Here is a 13,719-nt window from a genome sequence, read left to right on the forward strand (position 1 = left end):
AGTACCAGTGACCAAATATGGAACACTTTGAGAAACAAAACAATTAATGATAGTAATAATTTTTAACCCATAGAATAAAATAAATATCCACAAGTTCACACTGATATATATATATATATATATATATATATATAAACAAATAACCAGATAAAGACATAAATGAAGGAGAAGAACAGCTCTTTCTTATACTCAAATTATAGTTAATAAATGTAGAGGGAATGATGGGAATGGAAAATGAACAATCATCAAACACCACAGTAATGGGTGGAACCAAAAATTATTGATGGATGCTAAAATTAGTATGGCAAAATTAAACAAGAAGCAGAATATTTGAACAATCTCAAATAATTACAAAGGGAAAAATCGTGATTTTGCAGCTATCATTATAACTAAGTCATCAGTTAGCATCACCAGTAGTGAGACATATAGATTTTTTTGTACCTCTAATATGTACTGAAAATGGCATAATATCTCTCCTCAAGTGTTCTTGTCAAGAAATACATATCCTCAGTCTAACCATGAGAAAATATCAAACAAACCCTATTTGAGAAAAATTCTACAAAATGACTGGCTAGGATTTTCCATTAGTTCAAGGTCATAACAAGACAAAAAAAGACTGAGGAACTATCCTAGATTAGAGAAGAATGGGGAGATATGACAAGCAAATGCAATAAGGGATCCTAGATTTGAATCTGGACCACAAGACAATAGGCAATATTTGAATATGAGTCTATAAATCATTAGTAGCATTGTGACAATGTAACCTTTCTGCTTTCAATAATTATACTCTAGTAATATAAAATGTTAACATTTGGGGAAGCTGAGTAAAGGGTATATGGGAACTCATACTGCTATGTTTGAAGTTTTTTGATAAATAAGATTTGATAACACAGTTTTATAAAAACTTAGTTTGGACATTTCTGAACCTCTTTTGTGTTTCATTATGGAAGAAAGCTGCTTGTTTAGGGTTAACACTAATTCAATGGGGGTAAGATTTACACAGGATCAACCCTAACATCCATAGTGTGTGGCACAGGAAACAACTTTGAATGGCCATTTCAAGGAACAATACACTTAAGTATATACAATGAGTAAAATGGATAATCTCCACAAATTTATGAGTTGAAAAACCATAGAATCATAGAATTTTCTCACTGCAAAGGCTCTTACTTTTCCAACTGCTTAACTTCAACCTCTGTTAAAGCACTTCAGTAACAGGGAGTTCTTGAGTTCAAAATGCAGTCGGTCCATTTTATAGTTGAAAGGTTCTACTTGTCAAAATATTCATCCTTTTATCAACCTAAACCTGTCTACTTGGTCTAAAATCTTCAGTGTGGGACAGTCTAATCCCTTTTTCATAAGACAACTCCTAAAATAGTTTAGAGCGACCACCTACTTCTCTCCTGGTCTTGCTTCATCTCATCTATTCCCAGTTCCTTCAGTTACTTCTTATATAACAATATTTTAGATTCCTGACACTTTACTGAATTCATCACTTTCTTCAGTATAACTCATTTGCTGAAGGTGATATTTTAAGCCTAAAAGGATTTGTTTACTGTTTTCTGTAAAGAATGAAAATATAAAATGTCCAATCAACCAATAATTCTTCACCTAACATGATTCATATACACCAATTGATAAGGAAAATTTAAAAATTCAAATTACTTCATTCTTAAAGAGTGATCATAGTATATACTTATTTATAATGTGCAGGAAATATGAATTTTCTTTCTGTGCATGTATAACATTGCCCTCTTGCAGGGTACAGAGGATACTCCATTGATGCTGCCTAATGATGTGTACGTGATATGCTGATATTTACTAAGAAGTTAGGCATTCAAGAGGATTTTTTGTTCCCAAGACATACACATATGAATTTTTATTCTCTATTTTTTGTGTGTTTCTAACTTTTATTATTCATCTATTGGCACTTAAGTGCATTCACCAAACTGCATCATAAACATCAAAGCAGATTACTTCACTTTACCTTTTATGAGATTATTATACTTATCAACCAATATTTGAGCCCTTAACATGGGCAAATAATCCTAGCCTGTTAAGCACGGAGATACAGAGCATGGAGTTGAAAGGGCACACACCAAGATTTGAACAAATTACTTAATCTCTCTAAGTCTTCATTTTTGTGTGTGAAAAATGAGAATAATTACAATGATTGAACTCATAAGGTGGATGGTAGAAAACATCTAGGTGCTACACGTAAAGAGCTTGTTTGACTACCTGGCAAAAATATCCATTCTTTATTAACATGATGGTGATGATGATGATGGTGATGATGAAGGTACCAGCAGGTGTCCTTATTAGGCCTGTAAGAATGGTGATTAAGCAACAAGACCATGTCTGTGAACATATGATTCTAAGGCTACACTGCCTTTGCCTTCCCAACTCCGCTCCACTCCTCATCTGTTTAAACATCTCCCAAGATAGCTTGGGTCTTCTCCTCTATGAAGCTATTCTGAACTACTCCTCTAGAATGAACTTAAAATACATTGCTTGCACTTATATTAATGTATATCAAGTACAAACTTCCGCAGTGGAATTTATTATGCTTTATTGCAATTTTTTTTCTCTATATCAACTTGCAACTCTTTTGAGGAAAGAAACTGGGTCTTATTCCTAGAAACTAAAACAGTGACAAGCAAATAAGTCATAAATGTCTAATTCAGCACATTGAAGTTATTTTTTCTAGAATGTTAGGGAAAACACTTAAGGGAAAGTCAGATTCATTGTTGTTCAAACAGTCCTAAGAATGGACTTTCTCATAACTTGTATAATTCTCTATGTAGCAAGTGCAGATTAATCAATGGTGGGTTTTCCTTTATTTATATTTATATAATCTTAAACTAATCTAAGAAAAGCCATCTCATGCTTCTGAGTTAAGTTACAAACATTAAGCATTTTAATATTTAAATAAGAGTGAGACTAGCTTTCTTCACAATTCTGTGTTCTCATATTTTAAAAGGATGTCAAAATTTAAACTTCTTTGACGATCATCTTCTTTCAGATTCAGTTAATGTGTGGTACTTAACATAATCCCAAGTTTTGAAACTAATGGAAGAAGGTTAAACATCTAGTTATTTCAACCTCTTTTGGTCAGCATCAACATTTCCTTCAAAAATAATTCCCATTGACCTCAATATCTATACTTTCAGTCTATTTTTCCCTAATAAACACAAGAAAAAAATTCATGGTGACAGTTCCAGATTCATCCATGAGGGGGCAAACATGTCTCATACACACAATGAAGGGAAAACTAGTAATAAACTAGTTACACTGGGAAAAACATGGACATGGTGTCAATAGCAAGATTTGGTCCATATTAGAAAGAAAACAGTGATACATATCTGTTCGATGATAATATGTTTGTTTAATTTTTACATTTTACTCCTATTTTCAATGCCAGAGGAAGAACACCTGAAGGATGGAGCTAGGTGTAATAGTCAAACAAATGTCTCTTTAGAGAAAAGACTTTAAATACCATGATGATTTACCGATTTTCATCTACAGCCATGATCATCTCTTGCTGCTGAATTTCAGACTAGTATATCCAGTTGTCGACTTCACATGTCCACATATGCCGTCACAAATTTAGTACGTCCAAAACCAAATTCTTAATCCTCTAAAGTTCTCTCTTGACCATTGCCTAAAAGTCTCTAAGTGATTTTTCGCTAACCTAGCTTTCTAACCTTATCTTCTCTTCTAACAATTTCCCCTTTGATCACCTCACTACAAACTAACCTCCTAGTCTCTGGAACACATAAAGTATAAGCCCACCCACCCGCATACACCAAGCCTCTTTTTCAGTGTATTCATATGGTTTGCTCCCATTCCTCTTTCAAGTCTTTGTTCAAATGTTCCCTGACCACCCTACATACTTGCCCTAAACCTTGCATCATTACACTTCTCCTTCATGGTCCTTGCACTAACTAACATGCTATATGTATGTATTTATGGTGGTCTCCTTCCACTGGAACATAAGATCCATAAAGAAGAGATTTATTTGTTCACTCCTAGAGCCTAGTGCTCTAGTGCCTAGAACAGCAGCACATGTTAGACACTCCATCAATATCTGCTGGATGAATGAACATCAACTTGCCTGCTGACCAAACACAGTTCACTGAAACTTACTTTTTAATCAAATTTAAATTTCCTCTTCTTATTAGCTTAAATTTGATTTGAAAAGTTGAATATTCATTTTTATTTAAAAATGAATAATTACAGTGACATAATTCTTTTTTTTTTTTTTTTTTTTTAAGCGGTACGTGGGCCTCTCACTGTTGTGGCCTTTCCCGTTGCAGAGCGCAGGCTCCGGACGCGCAGGCTCAGTGGCCATGGCTCACGGGCCCAGCTGCTCCATGGCATGTGGGATCTTCCCGGACCGGGGCACGAATCCGTGTCCCCTGCATTGGCAGGCGGATTCTCAACCACTGCGCTACCAGGGAAGCCCCTAGTGACATAATTCTTTATAAATACTGTTTAATAATCTATTCATTACAATACAAAAGTTTTATTCAAAGTATACCTTTCTCCAGAAGGGATTTTTTTTTGGTTTTCTTAGATTCTTTAAAAACTTAAGGTTAAAAAATTTAAAGAGCAATGCCTAAGTACATTGTTTTATTTCATGACTTTCACACGATGGTTTTTATTAAAAAGGGTTTATTTGAGAATGACTTACACCACACTATTGAATGTATCATATGCCATTTACCAAGCATCTCACTTAAGTAAACATACATTTCACAATTAAATCTAGAGTTCCAATTATAGAATACTCCCTGTATTATATAGATCTGGTATTATATGTCAACTCCTTACCAGTAAAAACAAGGTGAATTCTTAGCGATGTCTAAAGAAACAGTTACTGTTCTGTTTGTAGTCATTTCCCTTCTTCCATTGTCCTATTTCTATTACAGATATTCAATATAAAATATCAACCTTCATATGAATGATCATTTTCTTGTACTCTTGTATCCATGCTTTCATATTAATGCAGGAAATCCTTAGTCCAGCTATAATTACTTGAATGCAATTCTATTACAATAGCTTTGCCATCCCTGGACTACATTTGTGCATATTTTACATGATATACTTTCTGGTCTCATTGAAAGGCTAGATGTTTATCATACAATTTTAAGATTTCTGTAGAGTATGATTAAACAACCTAAGCTGAGCAGCTACCACACACACACACACACACACACACACACACACACACACACACACATACACACACAAAGGTACTATTGTTTTAGAAATTCTCCTCCTATCCTTTCTCATAAGTCAAAATTATGTAAAACAATATTGATTGTCATGCAGTGAGTGCCCAACTCTTTCCTAGTAAACTAAGTTCCCAGCTTTAGGCAGAGCCTTTGTAGTGAAGAGGGCAGGACACCTGCCAGTCGGTGGATGACAGATGCCTGGGCTAAATCACCCTGACAACTCCTCTCCATAATAAATCTGAGAAGCTAATCTCTGCTAAATTGTTAATGGCTGCTAATCAGATACTGGATACATGGTTACCCCTCTTGATAGTATATTTGCATTTAAATGAGTCCTTTCTGGGAGGACTCCTTAACCCAAAGGAGTGGTTCTAATGCTGACAGCTTCAGGCACCCAGGGCCTCTGGCTCAGGTTTTCCTATTGTCGTTTGCGGAGACCCATGATATCATGAGGCCATTTGATCTCTAATTCCAGAATATCAGAAAGGAATTACTGCAAACCTCAAAGTCATGACCCGAAGATTCTTTTTTTAAAAAGGGTCATTCAATGAAAAGTCATAGATTAAAAAACGATCTAGGGCTTCCCTGGTGGCGCAGTGGTTGAGAATCCGCCTGCCGATGCAGGGGACACGGGTTCGTGCCCTGGTCCGGGAAGATCCCACATGCCGCGGAGCAACTAAGCCCGTGAGCCATGGCCGCTAGGCCTGCGCGTCCGGAGCCTGTGCTCCGCAACGGGAGAGGCCACAACAGTGAGAGGCCCGCATACCGCAAAAAAAAAAAAAAAAAAAAAAAAAAAAAAAAAAAACGATCTATTTCACCTCACCCTAGCCACTATTCATTAAATTAAATTATCTGGCATACTGGTGTATGTCAAGTTCCAAGCAGATAGATTCAAACCCTACATGTTGATGTAAGACATTTCTCATTTCATTTTTTTTTCTTCCTATTTCCGCTATGTCTCTCGCCATGGTATAGTAACTGAAGCAATTAATTCCTACCATTTAATATCTTTAATTTTTGTTTTTTCCCAAGCACCATCAACACTGAATGTCTTCTATGAGTAAAAAGCACCTGGCAAGAGTACTTTCATGGATGAAGGAGCCTGAATTATCATGAGAAACTATCTATACCTCCAGTGAGTCTGGCTTCACAGACTGAAAACTATGCAAGGAAGGACAATCCAATATGTTATGTAACTGTCCTAAATCGCCACACTTAATCCCCAATGTCTCAAACAAATTGAAAGAAAAGATTAAACATGTACTTTCACTCTTAAGGACAAGCCTATGTAATAGCCATTGTTCTCCTTATTTCAAAAATGAGACAAAGTCAGGCTGTGAATGGAAGGATCCAATCCCCAGTCTGTTCAACTACAAAACCCCTGACCTTCAGGGTCATCCTTGTTTTCTTCTCATCCTCCGTCAACCTTATATGGACCTTTACCTCCAACACTGATACCTAGCAAATCCTTCCACTAAATTATAAGTTATTAACCATAAGGTTTAGCATGTTCTCTCTTCCAAGGTATTTAGAACTTTAAAGGAGAAAGAAGCCTGCCCAAGTGAACAAAGCTAACACTTATCAAGCATGAGCTCCCAACATTTGCACCAGACAATTTCATAACATCCCATTATAAACTGACAATAATCTTTGTGAGGTTGAGATCCTAACCTTCGTTTTACTGTGGATCCCTTTGACGATATGGAGTAGCCCATTTAAATAGTCTTAAAATAACACTTTTAAATTCATAAAATATAATATATAGAATTTCAAAAGAAACTAGTTACTATGGTTTTTTTTTAGTTACTATGTTTTAAATGCAGTCATTAGAATATTTTAAAAACCAAATTTGTGATATAGAAACGAATGGGTATTTAAATTCATTAAATAACAAGATATAACAGAGACTCTATTAACTATTATACTTAAAAATAGTGATGTTGTGGAGATGGGTTAACAATTCTGATACATGTGTACTGAAATTGAACAATTAAATAAATAGATGGTGGATGGGGGTAGCCACATTTCTCAATATTGAAGTATGAATTTACAGATAAACACGAAGAGAAAGCTAAAACATCAGCGTTAATGGATTATAGTTGCAGACATCAGTATACACTCAGCTCAATATAGATATAGATAGTTATATATAGAAATATTTACGGATATGTGTATATACATGGGTTAGTATACATATATATTTCTTTGTTCTCTCAGTTAACAGAGCCTAATCAAATAAAACCCCATTAGCAACAGCACATCTAGAGCCCAGATCTTGGTTTCTATTACTACTCTGCAATAAAAGGAATCAGGGCTCCTCAGAGAAATGACTGATTCTAGGACTGGGGCAGGAAATACACAACATGAGCCTGGAGCATCTTGTGGTACCAGAAAGTCAGGAAGTGTTAAACACACACACAAACAAGCATGCTAAACACATATACACACAGATACACACACACACACACACACACACACAAACTCACACACCTCAAAGGGAGTATGTCAAAGAAGCATAGGCGCCAAAAGATAAAGGCCCCAATGGCCAAAGCTGGAACAATTCAAACAACAAAATAAAGTAGTATTGGATTATAACCCAAAGGATAAAATAGATATCCATGAGTCTATACTGATATAAATAAATATCAATAATTGAATAAATTAATATGTATGGGAAAATAGACAAATCTGTGCAGAAGAATTCCAAATTCTTTAGGTACATCCTCTGTCCTCAAGAAGGCGGAGCATAACTCTCCGCTCTTTGGGTTTGTGCTTCACATAGTGACTTCCTGCCAACAAGTGTAGTGTGGAAGGGGTGGAGGAGTAACTTTACAGTGGAGAAATCTGAGACACTACCTCAGCCAGGTTATCAAGGTCACCATCAACAGTCAAATCACGTTGATAGTATGTACCCTTGATCTGATGTTATAAAAAAGACACTTTATCTGGTTGTCCTCACAATAAACCATAATCCCAGTCTTACCATGAGAAAAGCATTGGACAGATTACTTAGTGAAGTATGCTACGAAACACTTGATCACTGCTCCTCAGAACTGTCAAGGTTGGGGCTTCCCTGGTGGCGCAGTGGTTGAGAGTCCACCTGCCAATGGAGGGGACACGGGTTCAAACCCTGGCCTGGGAAGACCCCACATGCCACGGAGCAACTAAGCCCGTGTGCCACAACTACTGAGCCTACGCTCTAGAGCCTGTGAGCCACAACTACTGAGCCCATGTGCCACAACTACAGAAGCCCACATGCCTACAGCACATGCTCCACAACGAGAGAAGCCACTGCAATGAGAGGCCCATGCACTGCAACGATGAGTAGCCCCCACTCTCCGAAACTAGAGAAAGCCCGTGCACAGCAGCAAACACCCAACACAGCCTAAAATAAATAAATAAATTTTTTTAAAAACTGTCAAGGTTATCAAAAGCAAGAAAAGCCTGAGAAACTACCACAGCCCAGAGGAGCCTAAGGGGGATTGATAACTAAATGTAATGTGGTGTCCTGGATGGAAGCCTGAAACGGAATTAAGGACACTAGGCAAAAGCCAAGGAAATCTGAATAAAGCACAGACTCTGGTTAATATTATTGTATTAATATTGGCTCATTAATTGTATAAAAGGTACCACACTAGTGTACGGTGTCAATAATAGAGGAAATTGGGAATGAGATATATAAGAACTCCGTATTATCCCCTTAATTTTTCTGTATATCTAAAACCATTCTAGGGCTTCCCTGGTGGTGCAGTGGTTGAGAGTCCGCCTGCCGATGCAGGGGACACGGGTTCGTGCCCCGGTCCGGGAAGATCCCACATGCCGCGGAGCGGCTGGGCCTGTGAGCCATGGCCGCTGAGCCTGCGCGTCCGGAGCCTGTGCTCCGCAACGGGAGAGGCCACAGCAGTGAGAGGCCCGCGTACCGCAAAAACAAAAACAAACAAACAAAAAATAAAACCATTCTAAAATATTTATCGTCTATTAGATAAAGCAAAAAAGGTAATGATGATCTGATTGTAACATCAGAGTAGTGATACTTTGAGATATCTATAAAATCTGCCTTAGGAAATTGTCTGTGACATCTGCTGGTGATATAGTCACAGGTACTCATAATATTATTGTGGTTTGTTGTCTGCATTTAGATTTAAAGGAAATGCTAAATACTAAATTCCAGTTAGAGATTAGTGAAATTAAAGATGTAATATTCCCATCCAGATTCCACATACACTTTGATACATATTAAGAATCCCCTGCTTTTTGGTGAGGTCTAATTATTTGAAAGTGAAACTCAGAGAGATGAATTAGGTTGTTCCAGCTTTCAAAAAGCCCACATTCTAGGGTCAAGAATTCTTACTGAGTCTTGTTGAAACTGTTTGCTACACTACCTCCTAATTTTGGAACTGCTAAATAGAGAGTTGGGAACTCTTCCTAGATTAAAAGTACTGCCTTGGCCTTGTGCAATTATACTGTTTAGGTTGCTGGACAAATCCAAGGATAAAACTGGCCTGCACCTAGTGATGGACAATTTCAAAAGCAAGCTGAATGTGAGAAGTTCACTCACAGATAACCCTAGTGTCAAAGAGCCTCTCTACTTGGGAACGGCTCAACACTGGGAAAATAAACCCTGGTTCAGCTGTAAAGAGAGAACATCCTTGGCCTTTTTCCCCCCTTAAGTCCGGAAACTGATGATCTGGTCAGCTTAGGAGAGGAAGGGAGGGAAAGAGGGAGGGAGGAAGATAAGAGAGAGAGAGAAACCTGTTAATAGCTGGTGCCAATTTAAAGAGAGAAGGAAAGGGCTTATTATATACGTATATGCTAATATTATTCCTAAAGCCAACTCTGATAAATCCTTCGGGAAAGAAAGAGATGCAGCCATCTGTTAATGTGGCTTCAGCTTCTTTGTTTCCAAATGTTACAGCTGTCACCAGACCAGCCATTCCACTTGGGGCGGGGCCAGAGGGTTAGAGGGGGAACATCTGTCCACTAAGGACACCACTAAACAGCAACAAAATCTTGGGGCGACCCCTCTCTCTTTCCTCGAGTGCTTTCGCTAGCCGGTCCTACTTCCCCACTCCTTTGGGAGTTTCCTGTTCCATTACGTACGCAAGAGGGCGAGAGGTCCCAGCTTTCATAATTGTGAGTGGTTTGGCTGGGTGTGTACTTGCGAGTAAGTGTGTGTGTGTGTGTGTGTGTGTGTGTGTGTGTGTGTGTGTTGGGGGAAAGCGGAGCTTGCTACAAGGGGCTGAGAAAAACTGGTAGCCAATTTAAAATATTTTCGGAGTGTTTGAATGGTATCTTAGAAGCTAACCCCACTCTCAAATGCAGCGAAATGAACAATACAGATAAGGAAGATGAAGAGGGGGGAAACCCACACAGCGGAATGGAGCTGTCCATGCCGCGGGAGTGACAGGGGAGCGCTCAGAGGAAAGGCGCTCTGCAGAGAAAATCACTCTGGCTCTTCTCTCTCGGTCCACCAGCCGGCGACGCTTCTTCTGTAAAAGCATTCCTAGAAAATAACCCTACAACCAGGAAGGGTAGCGATCGTTGAGCGCAGTTTCCAGGAACCGGTCCCCGCAGCCGGGAGAGGTCCCTCTCCCCCCGCGGCTGACGCGGAATGTGGCGATCCGGCCCGGGGCGGGGGATGACTTCATGCGGCCGGAGCTCGGCGGCGGGAGCAGCTGCTGCAGCTGGCAAGTGGGGTGGGGGCCGGCCGAGCTGACCACGCACAGACCCGGCGCGGCGGCACTGCGGCCCCGGGGCAGCCGGCGCCGGGGACATGCGCTGATTCGATCCCTCCGAAGAAGGTAAGCAGCCCGGCTATTATTAGCCTCGGCCACACTGCGCGGTGCTTTCTGCTTGGTTAGTAATGGGGTTTGTAATACAGAGGGAAGAAGGGGAATGTCCCTGCCGCCTTCTGCAGTGGGAAAAGAAGCAACAACTGGAATTGAAATGTTAATCAGCCAAGTGCTTGAGATTATTGGAGGAGCGGTGTTACTGGGCAAACAAAGAAGGCGGTCAGCCTCTGTAATCTTAAGATAATCAACCATTGTTATGCCCCACTCGCTTAAATATTGAAGAGGATTCAGAATGTAAAATAATTTGAGTTGCACTTTTACGTTGCTACCTTCAACCTTCGCGTGGTTAATTTCTGGTTTGCGAGCAGCAGGTTCTTGTCAGCAGCCTGGAGAAGTAGTCGGAAATCTTCCCTCTCCTTTTGCCCTCCTCAGCCTTCTCCCTTTCCAGTTATCAGAATGGGTCTGCACATTTCAACGTCAAACACCCACTTCAATACTGAATCTTTAGAAAGAATCTCAAATTAGAGGAGGAACTTACCTCCTGGAGTTCAGCTTGGGTTGAGCAGCACTTGTCCCCGCTTCTCCCTTCACTTACCATCTTCTCTTGTCAATCATTTCATTGATCCCCCCCCCCCGCCCCGGGGATGCTGTGCCCATTCACAACCCAGCTCTTGGCAGCTCCTGTCCACCACCTCTGTTCCATGACTGATTTTTCAAGGACCCAGAAAGGGCATTGCCTTATATCACGTTTGGACTATTATCTGTGTCCTTCCCCCAAATGCATGGCATGAAAAATCCTTTAAGCCCAGTACCAACATGGTTTCCGATAACTCCCTTCATTGTAGTCACTGCAGCTACCAGATGGGTTTCGAGGACAGCAGAATCTGTTGGGGTGTGAGAAAGAGGGCTATACCTACATAGTTTGCTCCATGTGCATAAGAATAGGTGGAAGTAGAAATGCAAATGTCAGTCTCTCCCGTTTTTCTTGAAGCTTTTTTAGTCCAGCTAGGTTGTGAGACACCTAGCTGGGTAGGGTATGGGGCAAGTCCTCCTGCGAAAGCAAGCAGTGTGTTTGTCCTAGGATTCCCCCAATAACCTCAAAGGAGTTTCCAGAGAGGCTTCTCCCACAGGCAGTCAGAAAGCCAGGGGAGGTGGCTGAGGTGAACCTCAGGTTATTTGGGCATCCTCAAGTTAGTCTCCCCTTTTAGGGGGTTCTGACGTAGGATTTCCCCACAGACGCCTTGCTGCTGAGCTCAAGTGCCCATTCTTGTTGCCCACCTAGGGATGTACATTTGAATGATATTCTGTGAAATGGTGAAGATGGCTATGGTGGGGCTTGCAAATGTGCCACTTCACCAACAGAGAACGGTTGCAATAAGCCAGACTGTGTGGTGTCTGTGTGCCAATATTCCATTTAAAAAGAGATTTGTTATCTTTAAATCTGAAATTAAAGAGACAGTTTGACTCAAAAGGCCATGGATTTTATTTTAACAAATTAAAATCGGAGATCAATGACAAAGAGGGCCAGGGTTTATAGCTAAAACAATTTACCTCTGCTTACCTTCTTTTTTAAATATTGCTTTTAGAACAAGATACTGGTTCTGAAAAATCATGGTACTTCTATTATATATCATTATTGTTTTTCCGATTACAAATTCTCTATTTATAAATACAGTTTGGAAAGATTTGAGTTGGTTTCTTTGTCTCTATCTTCAGTATATGAGGCAGAAGGAATGGAGGGGGGTGGCAAATCCCACTCCAAATAGCCCACTCCAAGAACTGTTCCCTGGACCATGCAAACCTCTGGACCGAAATTCTTTTGGCTTGTTGTTAATATTATTATCTTTAAATGTGGTTTGGGTTTGAAATATTAAATTTTCAAGGTTCTAAAATTTTGACTCAGGCACACCAACTAGAAGAGAGAACAAAGAACAAGAAGAGCAAAACTATTTTCCACCTTTCTTACCTAATTGTAAAATATTTAATTATATGAATAATTATTCTTAATAATAAGTGAAAAACATATTAAAATAAGAATTCATTTTTAAGAAAGTAGCCCAAGGTTTATGAAATACAGGTTAGTGCAATTGATCTTAAGTACAGTAAAAATTTCTGTAATTTTAAAAGGTGTTTTTATGTTGAGTATTAATTAGTACATGAAAATATGCTAATGATGGTTAGAAATTGAAATGTCTGTTACTTGGTTTCTGAAGAACCTGAATTCTTTGGCAAGAAATGGGTCAGGATTAGGGGAATGGAGCCGCCAAAGCTGGCATCATACCTGCCAGTGATTTCATAGGTGAGATGAAAGCATTAAGTTATGGATTAGGGTTGGAGAAAACTTTTGGGGAAGAAAGAAAACAAGAGAGAAAATATAATTTGTTATTTTAGTGCAACTAAGATAATTAATTTAAGGTATTTCTGAATTTGGACTTGGTTGTATTTAAACAATTTCTGAGGAAAGTTTCTAAATTCAAAGCCCTAGGTAGAAATAGTTGTATGATTTCCTAACCAAAACTGATTTATGACTCTATTTCCTTTTTTAAAAACGTTTCCCAGAGAAAGGAAAAATTAATTGCCCGGTGTTAAGGAGGAGGAATACCAAATAGAAGGATGTACACTATTAGATGCTAAATGAACTGTAGGAACTTTTTTGTGGATTTGACAAGATAGAATTGAAATCAATCTGT

At 39.1% G+C, this 13,719-nt stretch overlaps 1 protein-coding gene and 1 pseudogene across 2 annotated transcripts in view; one reads left to right on the top strand and one right to left on the bottom strand.

The window, feature by feature from the left end:
- Positions 1–10,738, bottom strand: part of LOC131743769 (3-hydroxyisobutyrate dehydrogenase, mitochondrial pseudogene) — an 80,037-nt pseudogene extending 69,299 nt beyond the window's left edge.
- Positions 10,739–10,885: 147 nt separating this feature from the next.
- The window catches only part of PKIA (cAMP-dependent protein kinase inhibitor alpha), a 98,523-nt gene continuing 95,689 nt past the window's right edge, over positions 10,886–13,719 (top strand). For both annotated transcript variants that reach the window (XM_059042440.2, XM_067017951.1), the window contains exon 1: positions 10,886–11,038. The gene's annotated coding sequence lies outside the window, so the exon portion shown is untranslated. The remainder of the gene's footprint in view (positions 11,039–13,719) is intronic.

The sequence above is a fragment of the Kogia breviceps genome, chromosome 17 (assembly GCF_026419965.1).
Source record: "Kogia breviceps isolate mKogBre1 chromosome 17, mKogBre1 haplotype 1, whole genome shotgun sequence".
Taxonomy (NCBI): domain Eukaryota; kingdom Metazoa; phylum Chordata; class Mammalia; order Artiodactyla; family Physeteridae; genus Kogia; species Kogia breviceps.